The 21,560-nt window shown below is 46.0% G+C and overlaps 1 protein-coding gene and 1 long non-coding RNA gene across 2 annotated transcripts in view; both read left to right on the top strand.

Moving 5' to 3' along the window:
• Nucleotides 1-8,919: 8,919 nt before the first annotated feature.
• Nucleotides 8,920-11,073, top strand: LOC149357468 (uncharacterized). The gene is made up of 4 exons (XR_016289902.1): nucleotides 8,920-9,257; nucleotides 9,570-9,638; nucleotides 10,138-10,202; nucleotides 10,928-11,073. It is a non-coding gene; the product is annotated as an uncharacterized LOC149357468 (long non-coding RNA).
• Nucleotides 11,074-16,905: 5,832 nt separating this feature from the next.
• The window catches only part of LOC149357467 (uncharacterized), a 49,502-nt gene continuing 44,847 nt past the window's right edge, over nucleotides 16,906-21,560 (top strand). The window contains exon 1 of the mRNA XM_089584706.1: nucleotides 16,906-16,988. The gene's annotated coding sequence lies outside the window, so the exon portion shown is untranslated. The remainder of the gene's footprint in view (nucleotides 16,989-21,560) is intronic.

The raw sequence follows: 21,560 nt of genomic DNA, 5'->3' as shown, positions 1-21,560 counted from the left end.
CCTTCGCAACCACCGTGAAAATTTTCTCCTTCAGTCATATTAGCACAACAATTTCTGCCATTAAGAACAAAGCCAGCACACCCAGGCGAGCAATAACATACACTTGAGCGCATCTCTAGATGCTGCCGTCAGCACTACCACCTATTTTCTGCAACAGGTGTCTAGACTCTATCCGCCTATAATCGGCGCTGAGCCGCACATCTGCTGCTGCCGCTACATGACTGCACTGATATGCCTGCAGTTTTGCCTATAATCAGGGGCAGCCGCCTAGAGCATGGGTGATCTTCACTGATTCTGGAGCTGCTATGCCATCTGTTAAGATCACCACGTACTACGAGGAGCAACTTGCCATCGACACTAACGCCTTTTACACTGCAATGTTAGCTACAGCGCAGCATGGTGCTGAAGTGGTTGTTTCTCTCTGTGTGGTATGTTGGGCAATGGCCACTCTTACTGGGCAGCAAGAGCGTGCACTTTGGCTCACCTGAGGACATCCTCGTTCCCTCGCGTCGAACTGATGAGGCAAGACATGCGGCCGCTGTAGCCTGGCGCTCACAACGTGCCATGGAGTTTGATCAGGACGTCGGTATACAGCCCCCGCTCCACACAACAGGGATGTGTGACCGCGCATGCCTGTGTAAGATTCGCCTACACCATCATTACGTTAAGACTACATTAGGACTCTACACCAAGGGCACATCAAAACTCTACCCTCATTTTCTATCCTCAGCCCCATTTGCACGATCCAGCACCTGAAATGTGTTCTCCCTTATTAAATGGTCTCTATACTTTCTAAACACTTCTTATAGACTTTATTGCCTTCCTGACTTTTCCTTTTGTGTATTCATAGTTTATGGACATAAGTCTAGTAAAGGTGTATGGCCATAAATCTAGAAAGTCTAGACTGCATCGACAAAACTATGAAAATTTTTGTAAGGACGGCACTGGATGCCCGAGAAAACCTTCTGGCAGTTTTAGGTTGTCACGTCCAAGTTTGAAAATTGAATTAAGGCTACATCAGGACTCTATCCTCTGCCTGGCTAATGTGTAACGCGGGCTGAGCATTGCATGTGACGTAGGCCCTGATAATAATTCTTAGGGGCACGGCACTTACATGCGCCTGTGAAAATTGTGTTTGTGTGAGGTGGGGGTATATGAGTGTCATGTGACTGTGTTTTGCTTCATGTTTATCATGCTCACCTGGTGCTAGCGGAGCAGCCTCTCCGCTTAAAATCAAAGAGGGCTCACCCCCCCCCCCTCCCAAACACACACACTTCCTCTTGCTTAATTTGCGAGTTATAAGAAGCAACGGGTCGAGTGCACTGTTGTTAACTCTTTAGCCAAGTTAAACGACTCCAGTGGGCACTTTGGGCTAACAAAGAGGGCGCAATTAAGCGTTAGGTATCCTTCCATTCTTGAGTCTCTATCACGTCATAATGAAGTAGTTCCACAGCTGGCTTTAAGGTTTGTGTTAGCGCAGTGGTAACCCGCACCGCCATCACCGCCGCCGCCCAAGATACACGGGCAACGGCGTCCGTCGTGGTCTAGGTGAGCCGAACGGTGCTCCTGGTAGTGCACATACAAGGGAAAAGGATGGGAAAATTACAGCTGATGAGAAGGGGAAAAGCTAACTGTCGTACTCTCCTCACGTTTAGAGGACGAAGCTGTAGTCCGGTTTTCTCCCGCCGAATCTTATCGCTGAAAATTGCAATTATTTCGGTCTAATCCTCAGAGAAACTCACAATAGCGCGTGCCTATGGTGCACGCCGCGTCGCGAGCAAACGAGCGAATAGAAACAAAGAGGAGGACAGGAGAAGAGGAGGAGGAAGTGAGGTCACGGTGACGCAGCGCCTTGGGCTCACGTTACGCGGCCGGGAGCTGGAAGCCAACCTCGCGGGAGCGGCACAAGCCCGCGGCGGGGGTTAGAGTGAGTCATTGGCGGAAGCCTCAAGACCACAGTGCTCCCTAGCGCTCACTCCGCTAGCCGCAGTGCGGTTATGGTGCTCGGCTGCTGACCCATAAGACGCGGGTTCGATCCCGGCCGCGGCGGCTAGAATTTCTTTGGAGGAGAAATTCTAGAGGCCCGTGTACTGTGCGATGTCAGTGCACGTTAAAGATCCCCAGGTGGTCGAAATTTCCGGAGCCCTCCACTACGGCGTCTCTCATAGCCTTAGTCGCTTTGGGACGTTAAACCCCATAAACCAACCAACCAACGGAGAAGAAGGCAGGAAGGGTAGCAGGGAACTATACAGGAAGATAGAAAGCAAGTGCACCGTATCATTCTGCCGTACCACCTCGTCTTAATTATATACCGTCAAACTAATCGAAATACGATTAGCGACTTACAAATTTCGACATCAGCGATGAGACCGGACTTAAAGGTGCACTGAAGAGGAATCTGAACTTGTCTTTTTGCCGCGGGAGCTCGATCTACACGTTCCGAGCTTTCTTAGAAACTGCGATTTACTGCCCTGTGTGGCCGATTTCGCCAATTAAATCGAATTAACGCCCGGCTCCCGTCTTTTTTTTTAAATTCTGCCTCGCACGGTGGGCGGAGTCGACCAACGCGTGGAGCGCCTTTCACCCAGTCCCGTGGCGGCTTGCCGCTCTGCCATCGGCGGAGTAATACATAGTAGTCCGTAGTAGCAAATAGTCCGCATGTATTTTTATGTCTTCGGGCTTATTTTGCGGCTATATTATCTGCGAATTAAACTATTTATTCATGGAAACCTAAAAAACAAAATTAAGCGATAGCAAAGCCTCCACGGGACTGGGTGAAAGGCGCTCCACGCGTTGGTTGACTCCGCCCACCGTACGAGGCAGAATTAAAAAAAAAGGCGGGAGCCGGGCGTTAATTCTTTTTAATTGGGGAAATCGGCCACACAGGGCAATAAGTCACTGTTTCTAAGAATGCTAGGAACGTGTGCATCGATTTCCTGCGGCAAAAAGACATGTGCAGAATCCTCTTCAGTGCACCTTTAACGGTTTCACCGATTATGTACAGTCGCGGACAAAAGTCTCTGGAGCGCGTGCTCTGTAAACGACACCGGTAGCTCTGTAATTAGCCGCCGCCTGGGCCACACTTGGGGAAGTGAAAGTCAAAATCTTGTTCTTTCTCCTCCACAAGTGTGGTCTATAGCCGGTGAATAATAATAGAGCGATCGGCACTTCGTTTACTAATCACGGGGTCCAGAGACCTTTATCCCTGACTGTACCTTCCTAAGTGCATTCTTTTCATTCTCTTTTATGAAGTGAAACTTCATAAACTTTTCGAAAATTTGCTGCATGAAAACCACAGGAAAGAAACCTCGGGGAGGAAGTCTCGAATGCATTCCGCGTTTAAAATTTGGCAGCCATGCGCTTTTGGTGCTTGTTATTCCTGCTGACTCTGTTTTTCTCCGACTGTGCGGCCCGTTGGCGCACGCTGCGCTTCCCACTTGGCTTCGCGTGCTGCAGTGCTACAGATTCCAGGTGCAGGCGTTTCGCATTGACGCTACGCGATCGCTCAGCGTGCTGATGTTCTTCCTTTTGTACAGCCTGGCGTGAACGCTGAGAAATACGCTCGGCATCGCGCTATGCTTCCCAGCAGACGCTGCGCCTCGGCGCGTCTACGTTTTCAACGCCGTTCATGGTCTTCACTCAGTACACAGTTTGGTTGCATTCTATGCCTCTTTTCCTTCACTCCATGCTACGCAGCACATTCGCGGTTCTTGTGCTCACCACAGCGCGCGTACAAACATGCACACTCAACGCACCGCAGCTCGGCGCCACGGAGTTCAGGGCTTCATTCTATCGCCTTTTTCTCACTTTTCCTCTCTGACCAACTTGTTCCTCCGTTGACATCTTCCCTGCACCTGCTCACATGATCGTCGTGCAATCCTCAAATCCCGCTCCTTCCCTTTGCCCATGGCTGCTGTACTTCGCCATCTCCACTACTCGCGCCCCTCCGCGCGGGCACTGTTCGCGTGGTGGCCTCGTGATCGGGACAGGCGCCTTCCTCTCCCTTTTCCATTCCTCCGCAGCAGCTTCGCTTCACCAGCTTCACCGTTACCACTCCTCGCCCTCCTTCTGCAGAAGGAAGCGGCAAACGCCCTCGAAAGCCGTCGACGATTGTCAGGACGTCGCGGTTAATCCGTGGTTGATCACTGAACAAAACTCTGCTACCTGGATGAAAGCATCGAGCATCAAACGTTCTTAATGGCTGGCTCGCAGTCATTCTGCCGCAATGCACAACTTGTGTAAGCGAATTTCTTCTAAATTTCACATTTATTGTACGAGAAACGCACCACAAGCTTGGCGGATCACACAGCCTAGCACCGGAGGTCCAAGCCCAGCCCAGACTCTGTGAAGCCCGCGCGTAGTTCTGGAGCATGGGAGCGGAGCTGCGCTGTCTGGACAGGCCAGACACTTTAAAAAAGCTTTTCTCTGCATTCTTCTCCGTCACTCCTTTGTCCTTTCGCGATGAACTGTCACCCGCGCGCGTTGACGCCTGCGCGACGGTGTGTGACAGGCGCGGGTGTAGTGGCGCTGGCATGGAATTTGAAAAGGTCTCGTATTATTGTCGCCATTTTGTTTCTACTGTGTTGCGAATGGTGGTTGTATATCGTCATTATTCCCGAGCACGCTTGCTGGTTCTTTAACGAGGCTGCTCTCCTATCTGAAACGGCATGGTGCGCACTGCAAAATGCAATCAAAAGCGTCCAGCGTTGCCAAGAGAAAGAGAGAGCCAACTTATTTCCATAGAATATACCCCCATGTTGATTACCTAAGAGGATGCCATGAAGTTCAGCATTTGTTACGCCTTTACGAGTGCATCATGTTATTTTTTACTGCGACATCTTTATTAGGAACCTTCTATAAATTGTAGACGTTCTCAGCGTCGGGAAAGCAAGGAAAGAAAGGTGTAGTACACTCGCATATGGCAGACGATACACGTTCCTCATGCTACAATCCCCATATAAGATCACTTAAAAGGAAACAATTTCGCGCAAATGAAGACGAAACGAGACAAGACTCGGACGAGCGCAAATTTTCAACTTACGTTTGATTTCGATATATATATAAATGTTTTTTCCCCTTCCCTGGCCTTCGCAACCCTCCCCCTCTTGTCCATAAATGGACTGGAGCACTCGCGTCTTATACTGACTTTGGGTCTCCTTCCTCTAACGGGAGAGAGAGTGGTTTCACCTCTCACTTTGCGTGCGGTACCTAGAAAATGAGAAATTGTGTTCATTCGTGTGTATACCCTGATGAAGGACGGTCCTCCGTTCGAAAGTGTTGGTATTAAATGAAAATAATCGGAAAGTTGTGACCCCTTCTTCTACAAGTCTTCCTGGCCCATTGAACGATAAGACCTGCTGCAACTACTATATATATATATATATATGAGAGAGAGAAGCCAACGAACCCCTCATTCCCCTTCCCTTTATATATATATATATATATATATATATATATATATATATATATCAAAATTATTTCTTGGCATCTGATTGATTAATATAAGATAAAGTCACCAGAACTTGGAAAACATAAGATTTAATTCACGACGTTTCGGCTGGAGGACCAGCCTTTTTACGAGTGTATTACAGTATTTGAAACAAGTAGCTTTTATAGCATCCGCGAGGCACAGAAAAAAGTGTTAAAACAAAAACACAAACAGTGGGGAGGGGAGAGGTTTAGAAAAAATAATTAAAAAAGTAAACAAATAAAAAATAAAAATAAAAAAATGTTGGTTACAACTTGAAACGGCGGCAGGTGTTCGGAGGGAGGTAACGACAGAAAAGTCGATGACAAGCGCGAACCTCTACAGCGTACAGCTGCCACAGGGTTGTGACAAAAAAAAACCTTTACTGCACAAGATTTTACAAAATGGCACTCAAGACGCATTGTGGCGACACGAGCGAAGCGCCTGGCAGCCGCACGGCGAGAAGGCAACATTCCAGGAGAAAGTTCTAGGCATGGGGCTCGGCAGGAATGTCAAAAAAAAGAAAAAAGAAAAAAAACGCTACTACACAAGAATATGAAAAATCCCACTCAGAGAAGGGTTGTGGCAGCACAACACTATACAAGATAGATCATTAGGAAAAAACACAAGTTTCTAATGACTAATGAATCCTTACACAACCACTCAATACACAAAAAAGGAGAATCCTTATACAACCACTCAATACACAACAAAGAAAAAGACCCAAGGTTAAAAACAAACACACACACACACAACACCAGAAACGAACTGCAGTCAGTGGCAAGTACAATGTATTGTGTTGAGACAAATGTAATTCTTCACTGTGCGTGAGCGCGCGCAGAAGAGAAATGCGTGACAATGCATTACAAAGCATGACAATACAATACAAAAATACTTTAAAAAAAACACTAAATACGTGGGAATGCATGTGACATGAAAAAAAGAAGAAAGAAATGCTTGCTATGCTTTCTGACGCCCGTTCTGTCAGTCTCTGCCATCAACATGTCTTGGATAATTATTTGGTACTCTAGGGGTGTAAGCATGATAGCCGGCCTACTGTTTCGTTGATGCCGCTTGAGAATGTGTTAAATTTGTGAATCAGGTATGATTCACAGCTCTCGCGCTCATAATGCGCTTTTAACCCCGATTGAAGTACAATAGCTTTAAATTTATCGAATGGATGCCCAAGGTTGTTTATGTGTTTTGAAAGTGGGAGATTTGGCTGCATCCGCACATGTGATCTGTGATTGTTGATGCGAATCCTGAACGGTGTAACTGTTTGTCCCACGTACTGAGCTTTACAGGTGCCACATTCCAGGAGGTAGACAACATTAGCGCTGTCTCATGAAAAGTTGCCTTTTATCTGGAATGAGAAGGATGACGCTGTGCTTTTGGCGCTAGTAGTTATTTCCATCATCGGACAGAGTTTACACCTAGGTTTATTGCATGGCGCAGATCCTCTGAAGCTACGGTTCCCGATTGTAGATGATGTTATGATATCAAGGATGTTCCTTGCACGCCTATACACAACGCGTGGCAGAGCAGGGATGACTTCTGTCATCCTTTCACTCTGTTGAAGGATGTTGTGGTGTTTCTTAAGAACTGCATTAACATTGGGGATTGACGCCGAATGTGTAAGGACAAGATTGACTTGAGAGTTCGGGCGTGGCTGCTTCTTTCCATTTATGAGTTCGCGCCGGTCATGCCTTTAAGCTTTCTTGATTGAATCGTCGATAACTGACAATGGGTGTTTCTGTCGTGCTAGGTCTGCCCGGAGTTGCTCGCAGTTTGATTCAAAGTCGTCATCTTTAGAGCAAAACCTCCATCGCGTACAGTCAGCAACCACTCGCGACCAATCATCGACTGCCACCTGCCAGGGTGGTCACTTTGCTCCCGATCTGGTAGGCAGGTTGTGACGACGACACCAGGTCACGTGACCCAGGTGACCCACCTATTGGTTGCTGCTCTGAGGATTTTTGGCTCAAGTCCCGCGACGCCGAAGACGCCGGATTTCCTGCACAGCGGGAGCCTTAACGCTATCGCGTTAAAGCATACCACTTATGACAGCGTGGTGCAGAATGTGCGACGCGTACCGATGCAGTCGTAATCGGGAGAAGAAAGGCGGCGGGGCACGCTCGAAACATGCGAAACCGAGGCGAAAGTGGGCAATTTTGCCCATCGGGCCACGTCCCTTTGACGTCACGTTGTTTACTATGGGAAGGAGTCTGTTAAACTTTCAGCGAATGAGGTACTTTTCTGTTCCGGGTACCACCGATCCGACTGCTTGAAGTCAGCTTGTGTAGTGTGTGTGATGCAGCAGTTGGAGATCAAGCTATGAGGGGCTGCAGGCTGTGTTCCCGGGTTTTATGCCAAGACAAGGAGAGGACAGAGGCTCGCCTTGCTCGGGACAGCGCGCGCGCAAAAATGAGAGAATAACAGGTCAAGCGAGCATCCTGGAAGTCAACAGACAACTCCAGAGTATGCTAGGTAAGGCATGCATAAAGCCCTCCATAGCGTCTTCAGTCAAACAGGTAAGCGACCGTAGAGGGGCTTTATGAATGCGAAACGCTTGCATTCCAGAACGATTTCTTCTGGCGGCGGAGGTATATTGCAAACTTTAACTTTGTATTCTTATAATGGCTGAAATTAGCAGCCATCAAAGGCGATTTCTCGCATTTGATTTGGCAGCTGCTCGTGGCGAACGAGCAGCTGCCAATGGCAGTCTTTGGCGAATATGCAATGGCAGATAAAAATAAGTAATCCTGATTATTGGAAAAGTAATCGAAATGTACAGTATCTGGGTCAACAGATTGTGCTGGAATTTGCTATGCCCGCTGTGAGAATGCAACGACTGTTCACAAGACACCGAGCTTCTCGAAAGATGAGCTGCGAAAGATTACCTACTTTAGCGTAACTAGCCCCGATTCACTGTTCAAACAACCTCAGGTACCACCCCAGTGAACCACGGATATCCGTGGGAGGTCCGAGTAAGGTCCGAATCTCCAGTGCCAGGCTGGGATGTCCGTAGGGCATGCCTACGTATATCCATATTCGGATATACGCATCGGAGATTCTGTGTATGTCCGAGGGACGTTCGTTATCGGATGGCTGGCGGACATCCGCCGGCGGATGTCCGAGGAGTATCCGTAAACATCCCTCTTGGGATGTGAGCTTACCTGGCATATATATTTTGTTTACCCTCAGACGAACATTTTAAAAGAAATTCTATTCTGGAAATGACAAAATTCACACAATCACATTTCTACCACCAACTAGTTTAATATTCAGGTTGATTAAGATCACTCAACTATGGTGTCGATGTAAAAGAACCAGAATTAAACTAATTGCTTGGCTTTCTGGCGCCAGTGCTCATAATTAACGCCCTTTTATCCTGCAGCAATCCTTCAAGGTAACCGAGGCATGTAGCCATGCATGCTGCCTTCCATATGAAAACAAACCCGAATAAACTCCTACTAGGGGCCGCGGAAGAGCGGTAAGCCTAAAAGTCAATCCAATCCAAGCCAATGTTTGTGGCGCGATGGTCTCGTTGGTTTTCGTCGCGTGGTGCTCCTTTCGACCTTTACTTTTGCTGCAATGTGCGGTTTGTTCGCTCTGTGGTTGCTTGGCTGTGCTACAAATGTGATGTGTCACCTACGCGCTCGAAAAGACCTTCGTTTGCCTCTGAAGCTCTCGTGAAAAAGCTCCGGCGTCGTATTGCACCTGACCCCTTGCCGAGACATGCTTTGTTGCTTTGGATGAAAGAAGCGGCCATGGTGTTACCACTTGCGAGGTAAGTAACTGTGCTTGAAAATTACTTTCAGGATGTTGCTGTGGGATGAGTGAAGCGCATTAACGCAGTTGTACTCTGTTGCGCAACTTGTTTGCCACGGAGTGGAAGTTACATGCACTATGCATTAGCTGCCGCAAACGTTTCTCGTGTTTGTGAAAAAAAGTTGAGACGGTGTGCAGTTGCATGGTGTGAATCTTAAGGCAATTGCGCGTAGGTTCATAACTGCGATAAAACAGAGCGCAGGAAAAGCATAGTGTTAGTTTTTCAGTGCTTCGCGACTGAGTTTTTCTTACTTTTCTGTTGCCTTTGCAGTGTGGATGTGGCCCGGCTACCGAGTGTATTGGTGCCTACATTAATTATGCCAAGCCATGGAAAGCACAGGTAGGTTGAAAATGTCATATAAAAGTTGTTCATACTTCCACAGCTTATCAATTTGTTCATTAGGCTTGCCAAATGGAAGTCTCCAACCATCCACTACACAGTACTTTGCACTGTGCAGTAGCATTGTTTAGGACAGCTTAACTGTTGTGTTAAGTTTGCGAGCTTCAGTCACACATTTTTCACTTCCCAATCAATGAGCTCTTGCAGTGCTTTGGTATAACTTTGCCAAACATGTTATGCCCACAGGGCTCAATGCTGAGCCAGATAGCAGGACCATATATGACACCCCTAGAGCCACATGTTCCTGGATTGTGACCAGACCTCTCTTCCTTACTCCTGTGCAGCTGTGGATCATCAAATATGCTGTCAGTGCCCTGATGCGTGATTCATCAGTGAACCCTGTGGGCATTGTAGTTTCGACAGAGATTGTGTTTTGCTGCATCGTTGACAACGTGGTGTATAAGTTGCTCTCTCATACTTTATTTTCTTGTCTATACAGTGTGGATGTGACTGACCTAAGCTAGCAGCTATATAGTACCTGCAGCGTACAGCAGCAGCCTTCAGGTAAGTTTGAACTACAGTGCAAGTTTCATCCTGCCAGATAATGGATAGTTTCCTTCTGTTTGCTCTGTGCAGCGGAGGGTATCTAGCTATACTGCAGTGTTCTTGTACACTAATGGATAAAAATTTGTGGGATGAGAGTTCTTTGTAAAATAATTTCTCTGTGCTGTTAGCCAGAGCAATTTAATCAAAAGCCTAGAATCATGAGAGGACATGGATACTCAATCGTATTGAACAAATTTCAGCTGACTGCCTGGCGAGGCAATGCAAAAATAAATATTTTCAGAAAATCTACATCCAGCAAACTTTTCTCTATGAGTGTACCTTGTGCCCAACCTAAGTCATTAGCTAGCTTGCAACGGTGTGGTAAGGATCCCTACTCTTACACTTGAATTTGTTTGACCATCAGTGTGGAAGTGACTGCCTGTGGGAGTAGCTGTGGTGTCTTGCAATGTAAACACATTTTTCATGAACTGGTACAAAGCTCTGCAGTGGGGCATTTGTTTTTGCAGTTTTTTTGGAAAAGCAAAATATTTTGTATTGCAAGAAATATTCTCACCTCTGTTGTTTACAACTTACTAGTTGTTCAAGATGTAAACATGCTTTCGGAGCTACAGATGACTAATTTACTTGGCACGGTGGAGTTACTGCATAGAACTGAATGGTGTCTGTCAAATTCGCTTGCTTTAATGACATATTCTGAACTTAGTGTTTACTGTTTTCTGCAGAAGACGTCCCCGGCTTGGCTACAAATTCATCATGGTCTGTACAGTATCCTTCCTGCTGCGTTAACTAAATGTATGGCCAGCTTGATGAATTCCTCATGAAGACTGAAGACGGCATTTATGTCATAATAAAATCATCCAGACTTTGATATGCTTTGTCATTTTGGTCGATTGCTTTACAGATTCATGCATATTACATACAGCAAGGTGTATGTCCGATTTCAGACACTCTGCGGGCTTTTAATAAGCCCAGTGGCCCTACGAGGTACACTGATTGGTGGTTGTAGTTCTGGCTTGCCTCATAATGGTGAAGAATGCATTACCTGCAAATATCCTCAAAAGATCCGCCGGCGGATATCCGAGATGGATATCTGTCGGCAGTCTAAATAATTATATTTGTACCTCCGTCGGAGGTCCGTGCGAGAGCCGCTGGACGTCGGCGGATCTCCCACGGATATCCGTACATCCAGTAAAGGACATACTTCGGACGTCCGATGAATGTACACTGGTTGATTGGGACCTGTATTGGCAGCCCACCAAATGTGTAGAATTCCATGCGGTAGCGGCAGTTATCTGTTTGAAACGGCCCACCGCAGGATTGCACCTAATGCAGCCGAACGGTGGAGCGGGACTAAACATGCCGTTTTTGAGAGCGGTGTTCTCGTCCTGAAAGCAGAGGCGCGCCCGTCCAGACACTCTAGATCAGGGGTTCTCAAACTTTTTTGCTTGGAGGAACCCCAAAAGCTTTCAATAAGTTCCAGGGAACCCCCCCCCCCCCCTGCTTTCACTTACCAGCAATGTTGTCGAGTGCATTTTTGCAAAGAGAGAGTTGCAAAAGTTAAATGTTTATTGCACAGATTAATACAAATACTAATGTGATGGGTGGTACTGCTTCCCTTTTAAGAGCAAGTCAAAGCGTGGCTCAGTAGCACTCAGAGCCAGTCTCATATCAGCTGCCGGGTCAGAGCCGGTGAGTGTTCTCGCGGAACACAAGAAGACAGCCCGCGGAACCCCTGTGTTCCGCGGAACCCAGTTTGAGAACCCCTGCTCTAGATCAAACGCTTACGGGACGCGACTGTGCGAAAAAAAAATATGGCTTTGGCTCAACTCGGCTGAGCTAAGCCGGAGCGAAAAGTAACCGAACCAGTGGCCGATGTCGACGCCCGCGGAGATGGCAACATCCGCTGCCCTTCTGTGTAGTGGCAGCCTTCACGACACTTTTAGTTGGCCGTGCCCTAGCGTCCCTCAGGGGCGCGCAGAGGGGGCGCGTGCATGCCTTCCTCCATGGTACAGTGTACTAGAAGGGGGCAGTGGGCTTACTCGCCGGCACATGCTATGCGGAGCGGTGGCTCCGCGAACGTCGACGATATGTGCTTCTCCGAGAGGCCGAGCGGCGGCGCTGGTGTCGGCTTCAATGTAGCAGCAGCGGCCCGCGCGCTCATTTCCCTCAGCTACCTCAGCTCCGCGCCGCTGCGTTTGTTTGCGGTGGACGTCGTCGCGTGGGTTTTTTTGTGCAGTGTTTTTGTCGCGCACAGCAAGAAGATATAAGTGTGCTTTTGCAGGGACTGAGCTATGCCGCGACATCGGCAAAAACACTATTACGCGTCCGGGTGCCAAACGAGCTACGTTCATGTCAAGGGTGAACCGAAATTTTCTTTCTTTGGCGTCCCGAAGGATGAAAACAGGCGGCAAGAGTGGGAGAAGAACCTCCACAGAGCCCCTGGACGACACGAGCGCAGTATGCGAGCTCCATTTCGAGCCGCGTTATCAGGGAGCCAAAGCAAAGAGGGGAGGATAGCACATGTGGAGCCGATTCTGCGCGGCGATGCTGTGTCATCCAGTCTTCCTAATTTCCCGACCTACCTTACTAAGAAGCCGACACTGCCCGTTCGATAATGCTGCGGCCGTGCAGTCTTCTCGCACCGAGGACGCAGTTGATACGCAGGAAAACAGCTTCGATCACCATGCGAAAGGACTTGCAAGTCCTTTCGCGAACAAGCCGTCACAAATGCCAGCCAGCGTGTACGTCTTCCGATTGCGATGTTTTAAATCAGTTTTATTTCATTTTGGAAATGTCATCAGTATACTGAAGCAAACAGTTTTCCCGGTCACGCCGATGTCGTAAACTGCACGGCCGTGTTTACCTCCAATGCAGAAGTGCTCTCCGAGAAGGTCGGTTGCAGTTCCCATGCTCCTTCCCTCACAGCAAAAATAATTAGTTTTTATGTTGTCACACGTCTGCATGCATTTCTATGTGAAAGGAATTAACAGCGACAAGGCAGGAAAGCGGCCGAGGGCCAAACAGCTCGAGTTGAGCCGTTGCACATAAGGTGCTGCGTGACTCATTGGCCGGGGGTTGAACTTCACTTAATTGAAATAAAAGCTCCGTGTAAGCAACAAACATCCCTGTTATCTTTATTTTATTTACTCTTACATTGCTGTAGACAAGCATGGCACGATTGTAACTACATGGTTGGTAACAAATGCAGAAGTATACTGTCACATGTGAAACAACATATATGTGAAACAATTAAATATTTAAGCTATATATGCAATTTAATTTTGGCAAACCAACCTCATAGCATGCCTGCTTTTTTTTAGCTTGGCTAGGAGGTATGGGCGCACTGTTTTCTAATTCACGTGTGGACTACCAGACATAATCTTCATACAAAATCATTCCCGGTTAGTGCAACACGATATGAAACGGTATATTTCATCTTTGACACTCTAATTCAAGATTTCTACTATATATATATATATATATATATTTTTTTAACAGTTGCTTGATAATTTGGAACATTTTAAGGCCCTTTCTGCAAAAGCAAAATCCGTCGGCGACGATTTATTTGGTTAAAATGCCTCGCGGTTAGGATAAGCAGCAAGCCGATGGAGTTGCCCTCGTACTTTTACGCAAGTTACTGAGGTGGGAAATATCATGTGGCCTAAAAAAATGCGCTGATTGCTAAAGAAATGCAAAGACTCTCAAGTGTTTTAAAATTAAAGCCAACAGGTCTGTCGACGGCTTGAACTGAAATAAACAGAACCAGCAGGAGATGAGAGCTCCAGGCAAAGTTTCCATTGAAGTTGCCTGTGGCGCCACCTCTCGGATGCGACGCTGACTGCGTCAAAGGAGCGGGTGAGTAAGCCCACTGCCCCCTTCTAGTGCACTGTATCCATGGGGCGCGTGTAAACAGTATTGCCATCTAGTGACAAGAAGTCAAAGCACATCAACGCTGGGTTGAAGAAATTTTCATCCGTAATTACTGATAACGAGGGTGGGTGCGTTGCGAGCCTTTTTTATTCCAAGGTGAAAAACTATGCAAATCGAAAAAAATGTGACAAGTGACTATAAGCTAGAGAACTGCTGCGCCAGGTGTCGTTCCTGCGAGGAATAAACACTGCATTTAGTTAGGCCATAGTCCTATGGTTAGGCCTAAGAGCTTGAAAATCGCCAAATTATCTGAAAAACAGGGGCTAGTTATCGCATATACTAAGCGAAGGCGAGAGTGTGTGAAACAAACGCGAACTGCTACCATTTGAGCGAGCTATCGTGTCGAAGAATCCTCAGGCGACATGCATTTATTCCGAAGTGGGCAAGCAGGGCGCCGCCATCTTGTCAACGCATCCCGCAACGTGTCCGTAGCGCGCGCACGCTACGGTTTGTAGCATGCGTACGCCCGCAACTCGCTGCAAGCCCAATTAAAAGTGTCGATTTGTGGCATATGCTTCAGTGAATTTAGCTGCGCGCGCGTCACCGGCGCGCACCCTTTCGTTCCTTTGCGGTAGCCGTTATCGCCGCTCTCTCTCCCTCTCTTCCCCCCTTCCCTCACGTTAAGCATGCCTATAAAAAGGCACCCAGCTTTGGCAATAAACGAGGTTCGGCTCTCCTTACTGACCAGCGCGGCTTCTGTACTTGGCGCGCCTCAGGGAGACCGTTGCGTTGCCTGTGCCGCTGCTTCTCCAAACGTACCTCCCGTTCTTCATCGGTTTCATCAAATCCACGAGCCCGCTTTCGCAACTTCTCTAGCCAACGCGGTTTCGTGACGCTCTCTGTCGTAGGGATCACTAGAACCTACCCGGCTCCTCGAGGAACTCGTCCCGGTGACCGGCGAGCGTTGACTTTAATTCAGCAAGAGTGAATCACGTGGTTAGACACGCGACACAACTATCGAGAGCGAGCGGTCTGAGTGGCGACTAGCCACGTGGTGTGACGTTACAGCCATATCTGCGGCGAGCCTCCAGCTAGAGGTCAAATCCAAGCGTAATTTGACCTTCAGCTTTGCATGCTAGAAGGGGCGCTTTTCGTTCCAAAATTATTGCGGCGCAGTCACGTAATCCGGTCTCCTGAAATATGTAAAGTATAAGGGAACTGGATGCTCTATCCGCTGGTAACAATAACGCACGACTGCGTCGCGAAGCAGAGCTACAATGATTTTTTTCCGTGAACAGGCGTCCCGTAAACTTTTGATCGCGATAGTATCGTTAAAGCGTATTTGTAAAAGCCTAAAGCAGTTATATATCGACTAATTAAGGGCTGCCTTTGGTGTCACTGCAAAATGTTCATTGTGGCTATTTGTTGCGCCTTTCATTTTTCTATTGGAACGTTGAATTGCTCATTTCAATTTTTTTTCTCCCTCTAAAGCAGTCCAATTTTATGGCAAGGTTTTGCAGTTTACTGGCGTGTTTCGCGCCGCCGCGATGGCTCAGTGGTTATGGTGCTTGGCTGCTGACCCGAAAGACGCGGGTTGAATCCCAGCCGCGGCGGTCGAATTTCGATAGAGGCGAAGTTCTAGAGGCTCGTGTACTGTACGATGCTGTGTACGTTAAAGATCCCCAGGAGGTCGAAATTTCAGGAGACATTCACTGCGGTGTTCCTCATAGCCTGAGTCACTTTGGGAGGTTATGTCCCCATAAACCATGTCGGGTTTCGCACGGCGAGAATTGAATAAATTTCTTCTTCGTGGCAAAACTTATGGATACACCTCCCCGCTTTCTTTCTTTCCGGGAGATTCCATCGAAGTCGGTGTTACGTTTAGTACATTTTTTTTTGCCCTGGCCTCCGAGAAAGTATCTTCCAGTCAGAGATACCAATACACTTTAAAGAATCAAACTCTGTGTCCGCCTTTTTAGCCATAATTACAAAACAAGAACTGCATGATATAATCATTAGCTTTAAGCGAAATAAACCTCCTGGTATTGACTTCTTGTGAGCAAATTTGCTCTAAAGGAACTTCGAGGCACTGTCTGATGTTCTGATTTTCATGTGAAATGGTTTTCCACACACTGCACTTTTCCCAGATGAGCTAAAAAGATGATATGAAGAACTGTCGACCTATCTCTATCTCGCCTATACTTTCCGATATAATCGAAAACTTTCTTTTGAGATTTATGTCATCCTTTGTAAACAAATTTTTCATTTTGTCAACCCATTGTTTTGTTCTGTTCCCGGTCGGGGTACTGTAACTCTTCTGGAAGAGTTAGGGAAGGGAACTGGAAACGATCCTCATTTATAGGCCGCAGCAGTGATTTCCCTTTGTCATATTTGATATGAGTGTTGGAGCAATAAACGTTGCTATTCCTACACGACACAGGAACGCCACGATTAAAAATTAAAACTAACATGCGCTTCTCCTCTATCCTCAACACTCCCCCTTAATTTCAATTCCTGCGGCGACCTCTGGGCTTCGGGCAATCTTACGGCAGTACAGACTCACTCATTTACTCTCTAAGAGCCACAGTACTCATTTGGTAATTACCAGCTTCGTCTCTTCCTGGCATGCGTCTGCTTTGTGCAAGAGTGTATTTCAACCTAAAACCGTGAACGAAGGACAAACGCGCACATACCCTAAGGAAGCATTTGAGGCCCGAAACCGAAACAAAAACTACATGCATTTTTTACCACATGCGAAAGAGGGCGCTAGAGAACGCGCGTCGCTTCTCTCGCTCTCTGCTTCTCAGTCTCTCCCTTGGGGCCTCGCTGGGCCAGCGCCTGGCTGGGCTCACAATGGGTGAATTCGGCGGTCGTAAGCCGTGGTGGAGTTTGTCATCAGCAGTCGCCAGAAAGGTAAAGTACCGCTACATTAACTGTGTACCACTGATTACGGCCCGCTGCTGGTGAAAACGCGCGGACGCCAGCGCGTAGAGAGACGCTACTCAAAATGCCGCGCCGTTTGTGCCGCGCTTGCTGCTGCTGTTGCGCTGGTGCCAGCTTTTGACGGCTCTGAGATAAACCATCATCCTCCAAGCTAAGCGCTGGCTTTCTCTCATGGGTTCGCGTCTGGTGTGAAAGCTGTTGCTTGTCGAGCGTTTGACACGCGAGCGACCAAAGTCTCGCTGCGCACTAGTACACGAGCGTTTGTGTGAGCTAACACGTCCGCACGCGTACTAGCGGCATGTTGGTTCCTCCGCATGTGTTGGGTGGCTGTCCCGAGATGTCCCGAGATGGGGTAGGCTTCGCTGCAGTGCTCCGGCGGGCGCGCCTCGCCCCTCACACCCCGGCAAGGAAGGAAATCTCCTCCGCATCCTTTTTCGCAGCTATTTCCAAACAAGGCCATGGCGCTAGGGTGCCAGATTTGGCAGTGCGGTTCCGCTTCGCCCTCTCCGCGTGAAGGAAAGAGCAAAAATCGGCGCAGTGCCCGGCGCGCGACTGCAGCTGGGCCCTTAGGTTTGTTGTGGCATTTCTTGCGCGCGTTATCTTTTGGAGCGCGTTCTGCCAGCGTAGAATACGCTCCAATACTCTGGAAGACAGAGGTGTGCTAAAAAAGAAGAAAATCTTGTACACTGATCGTCGACCACGATAATTACGCTCCGATCTATGAAATAGTTTATACGACGTCGTGATGTATGTCGGTTTCGGTTGCGTTTCCTATCGTGAGTAGATAAAAGCTCCCTTGCCTGTCCGTCTTGACTATGTTGAAGGCTACTGGTTTCTTTGCAAACTTGCAGCCTTGGGCTTCAAGTTTGCAATTCGTACGCCTTTTAAAGGAGCAAATAGCCAAAGAAGAAAAGCAAAGCCCCTCTCTTTTGCCTGCCGCGGCGTGTATGCGCGGTGTGTATAAACACGTAACACGCTTTTCTTGGAGTTATGCGTGGATTTTGTGTTTGGTGTTTTCTCCGCTGCTGTTTTCTTTGCTGCTGCTAGAAGATGTTGCTTTGAAAATCTCCTGCTTAGGTGAGAATTCTGACTGGTAAAACTGTTCTAGGGAAGAAGTTCCCAGTTTATTCCTGTTAAATGGTTCCAGTTAGTATATAAAGTGTGAACTTGTTCCTTAAACCAGATGGATCAATTAGGATTTTCACCTTGCTTGAGCAGTGATGAAATCTTATATCTGCATAGTTTTGCTTGTTTGAGTATATTGCAAAATTTTATCATATTTTGTCATAGCACGAACACTTGTTTATTTTTTTTTTGTAAAGCAGTGCAGTTTAGTGAGGCATATTGCATGACTTCTTGTGCGGGAAATAAAGTTATTGCATTGCACCTGTGGTGCCTCTATTTGTTTTTTGTTTTTTGAATGGCCTTTATTATTTTTGATGGGTGGCATGGTTTGGAAAGACGCAGCAATTGTACTTGCCTTTCCTTATAATACTGGCATTTTCAGCTTCTAGCCTTCACGGTGCATTGGAGGCATACACTGAGAAGTTAGACAGTTATTGCACCCTTTTCTTTCCCCAAAACCAATTTTCAGTTAGACCCTGGAGCAGGAAAATAATGCCTGAACGTTGAATGTTCTGTGTAGAAGTAACGTACATTCAAAGAAATGTGCTAGACTTATATGTTATGGCTGCTTTATGTGTGCTCTGGCTTTATTAAGGCTGTATTACGTATGGAAATATGGAATAGTTATAAAATGGAATAGTTAAACTATCAGCCTTTCGTCATTACTGGCCCCTACAGTGCTAGAATGTAAAAATATGCTAGATTTATGAATATTATCGTATATATGTAGAATTAATTCAATTTCTAAATTTCTAAAAGTGAAAAAGCTGCACACATCTAACCAAACCACTTATAAATCAGTACAGAAATTCAAGTCCTTTCTGTCATCTGCTAATGTAGTAGTATTTAGGTTTTAAATTTTTAGGTTGCTTCGCTCTGAGGGCTAACTTTTTCACTTGAACTTCATTTTTCCAGATATTTTTGATGGTTCTAGAATGGGTGCCTGGCGAAAAAGGTGTTAACTACTGCTTGGCATTGGCCCATGGACACCCGATGTACAGCAGCTGTTTTGATGTCCAGTTTATAAGAGAAAATTAACCTAATAAATTCTTTACACGGACTGCCCTTTATAGCATGTCTTCTGCCATTTCTGGCAGCTGACACTTCGCTTTAAGAAAAATATTTTGAAAAGTGGTTTTCATAATAATGACGAAATTTGATTCTAGTTTTTTTGCCAGTGTAGACAACAAAAGTTATTGGCATTTTTGGGTTCTGAGTCAAACGTGGTAAGCTGGGTGTAATGGGCTTCAGTTACTCTAATGATTTCTTGCGTATATTACCTTGAACTGCAATAGATGCCATGCACAAGACTATGATTCGGTTCTCAGTGATTATCCTGCAATTTTTTCCAGTTTAAATGCTCAGCAATTGCTGAAATGAATGTGAAAGTTGTTTCCTTCAGTTCTCATTGCTGCTCTGCATGTACTGCTATTGCGTCCACGACCACAATACTATTGGAAATTTTAGCGTGTCACTGCCCGAAGTGCAGGTGTAGTCCATTGTCTGAGTGGCCCTTGCTGCAGTTTTGAGGCTGTAATAACAGCATGTAGCCAAATATTGGAGGAGCAAAAGTGCATAGTGGCATCGTGAAAAAGAGTGCTAAGATATGTTTCATTTACCTTTGGGGATCTCATTTTGTTGTGAGGTAATATATAGACAAGAATATAGTCACTTGACAGCATTGCCATCAGTGTAGGTGCAAGCTACACTTCAGATATTATGCTGTTGTACCGGGGCATTCAACTGAGCGTGCATGAATAATTTGTAAGCTTTCTATAATAATGAGTGAGGACAGATATGGAATTTTGCATATGTGTCCTCATTGATATGTGAAAAAATATCTTTTTTTTACCATAGGTACTTCTTAATTAAGTACTTTCCTGTATTCATTGTGTTCATTTCTTTTTTTCTTTTTACTGGCTGTGAGGCCATTGTTGCCTGAAATGACAAATATTAGGCTATTAGTGATCACTGACGTTAGTTTCCTTTCACTAGGCCTGGTCATTGTGCTGTCTTTTGCATTTGCCAGGATACTGATTATTGTGAACTTAAGCATATATGGGTAATTTGCTTTGTGCGCATGAAATAATGCAGGACAGAGGTTACTACACCATAAACTAATGAGCAGTTTCTTTCCTGCTACTCTAATTGTACTTTCCTTCATGTGGCATATGCAGTGTTAGAGAGCCTTTAATGCATACTTTTCCAAATTTATTTTCCTTGCATAATGGGTAGCAGTTTTGAAAATAATTCATAAAAGAAAACACCAAAGTAATTGCTTCATAGAACACTGGCAAGAGAGGCCAAGACACGGGCACTGACCAGACGTCCAGTTGTTGTCACTGCGTCAAGCAATACCCACACTAACAACATCCTATTGCAAGGCTCTTGTGTGCGTCAAGTGACCTTGAATGAATGTTGTCACAGTATACCGACAAAGGCAGGCAGGTCTTGTGCGGACACGAGAGTGCTGTTCAGGGCATCATAATGAAGTGGAAATTGTAAAAAATGGGGGAAATAAAAAGGAATATTTGATGTGGCAACCAGTTTTAGTGCACCTTTCACGTTTATATAAGTAATGAGCAAAAAATGTACCATATTATGTCCCACTCAATAATTATCACTTATAGTAGCTTGTCTTTTAAAGGAGTATAGACACCTTACTTTTGTGTGCTAGTTTTCTTCTTTGTAATATTACGTAAGGCATTATTATACATGAATTACCATGTGGTATTCTCCTAGAGTACAAATAAATTTCTCACGCTGTTTTCGGTTTAGGTTTCAACACCTGAACGATGACTGTGACGTCAAAATGTGGTTATAGGTCAAGTAAGGCATGAATAAACTGCAATATAATCACTGCTTCTACATTCATTGCCACTCCAGTTCTTGAAGAAGGCTGGCTTCAGTACTGTAGTGAATTAAAACAATGACACAGTGATTATATCACAGTTTTTCCATGCCTGACATCACATATAACCACACTTTGACATCATAGCTATCTTTCAGTTGTTGAAACTGAAACAACATCACAGAAAAATTTGATTATAAATTATTTAGTAGTCATAGGTGAACACCACAAGGTGATCCATGCATAGTGGTGTCTTCCCCATCATTGTAGAGAATAAAACATGCCGCCAAAATTAGGTGTCTTTACTCCTTTATGCACCTTCCATGTTTAGGAAAGTAAGAGCAAAAAGTATAGTATTTGTCTTTTACTGTGAAAAGTTACCCAAAACCCCAAAAAACTGTTATTATGTGACTTTTTGCTGAATAACCTTATTTCTACTTGAATATCAGAATTTAAAAAAATATCGCCTGAATTTTGTCACCCAAATTCTTAGAAAAATTTCAGAGGATTAAAATATGGCGTAGCATGAATTCAATACATATACAATGCAAAACAGGAATCAGATG

Source organism: Amblyomma mixtum, chromosome 3 (genome assembly GCF_055824585.1).
Source record: "Amblyomma mixtum isolate Tamu chromosome 3, ASM5582458v1, whole genome shotgun sequence".
Classification (NCBI taxonomy): Eukaryota; Metazoa; Arthropoda; class Arachnida; order Ixodida; family Ixodidae; genus Amblyomma; species Amblyomma mixtum.
The sequence above is the reverse complement of the archived record's forward strand: the minus strand, read 5'-3'. Positions and strand labels throughout refer to the sequence as shown.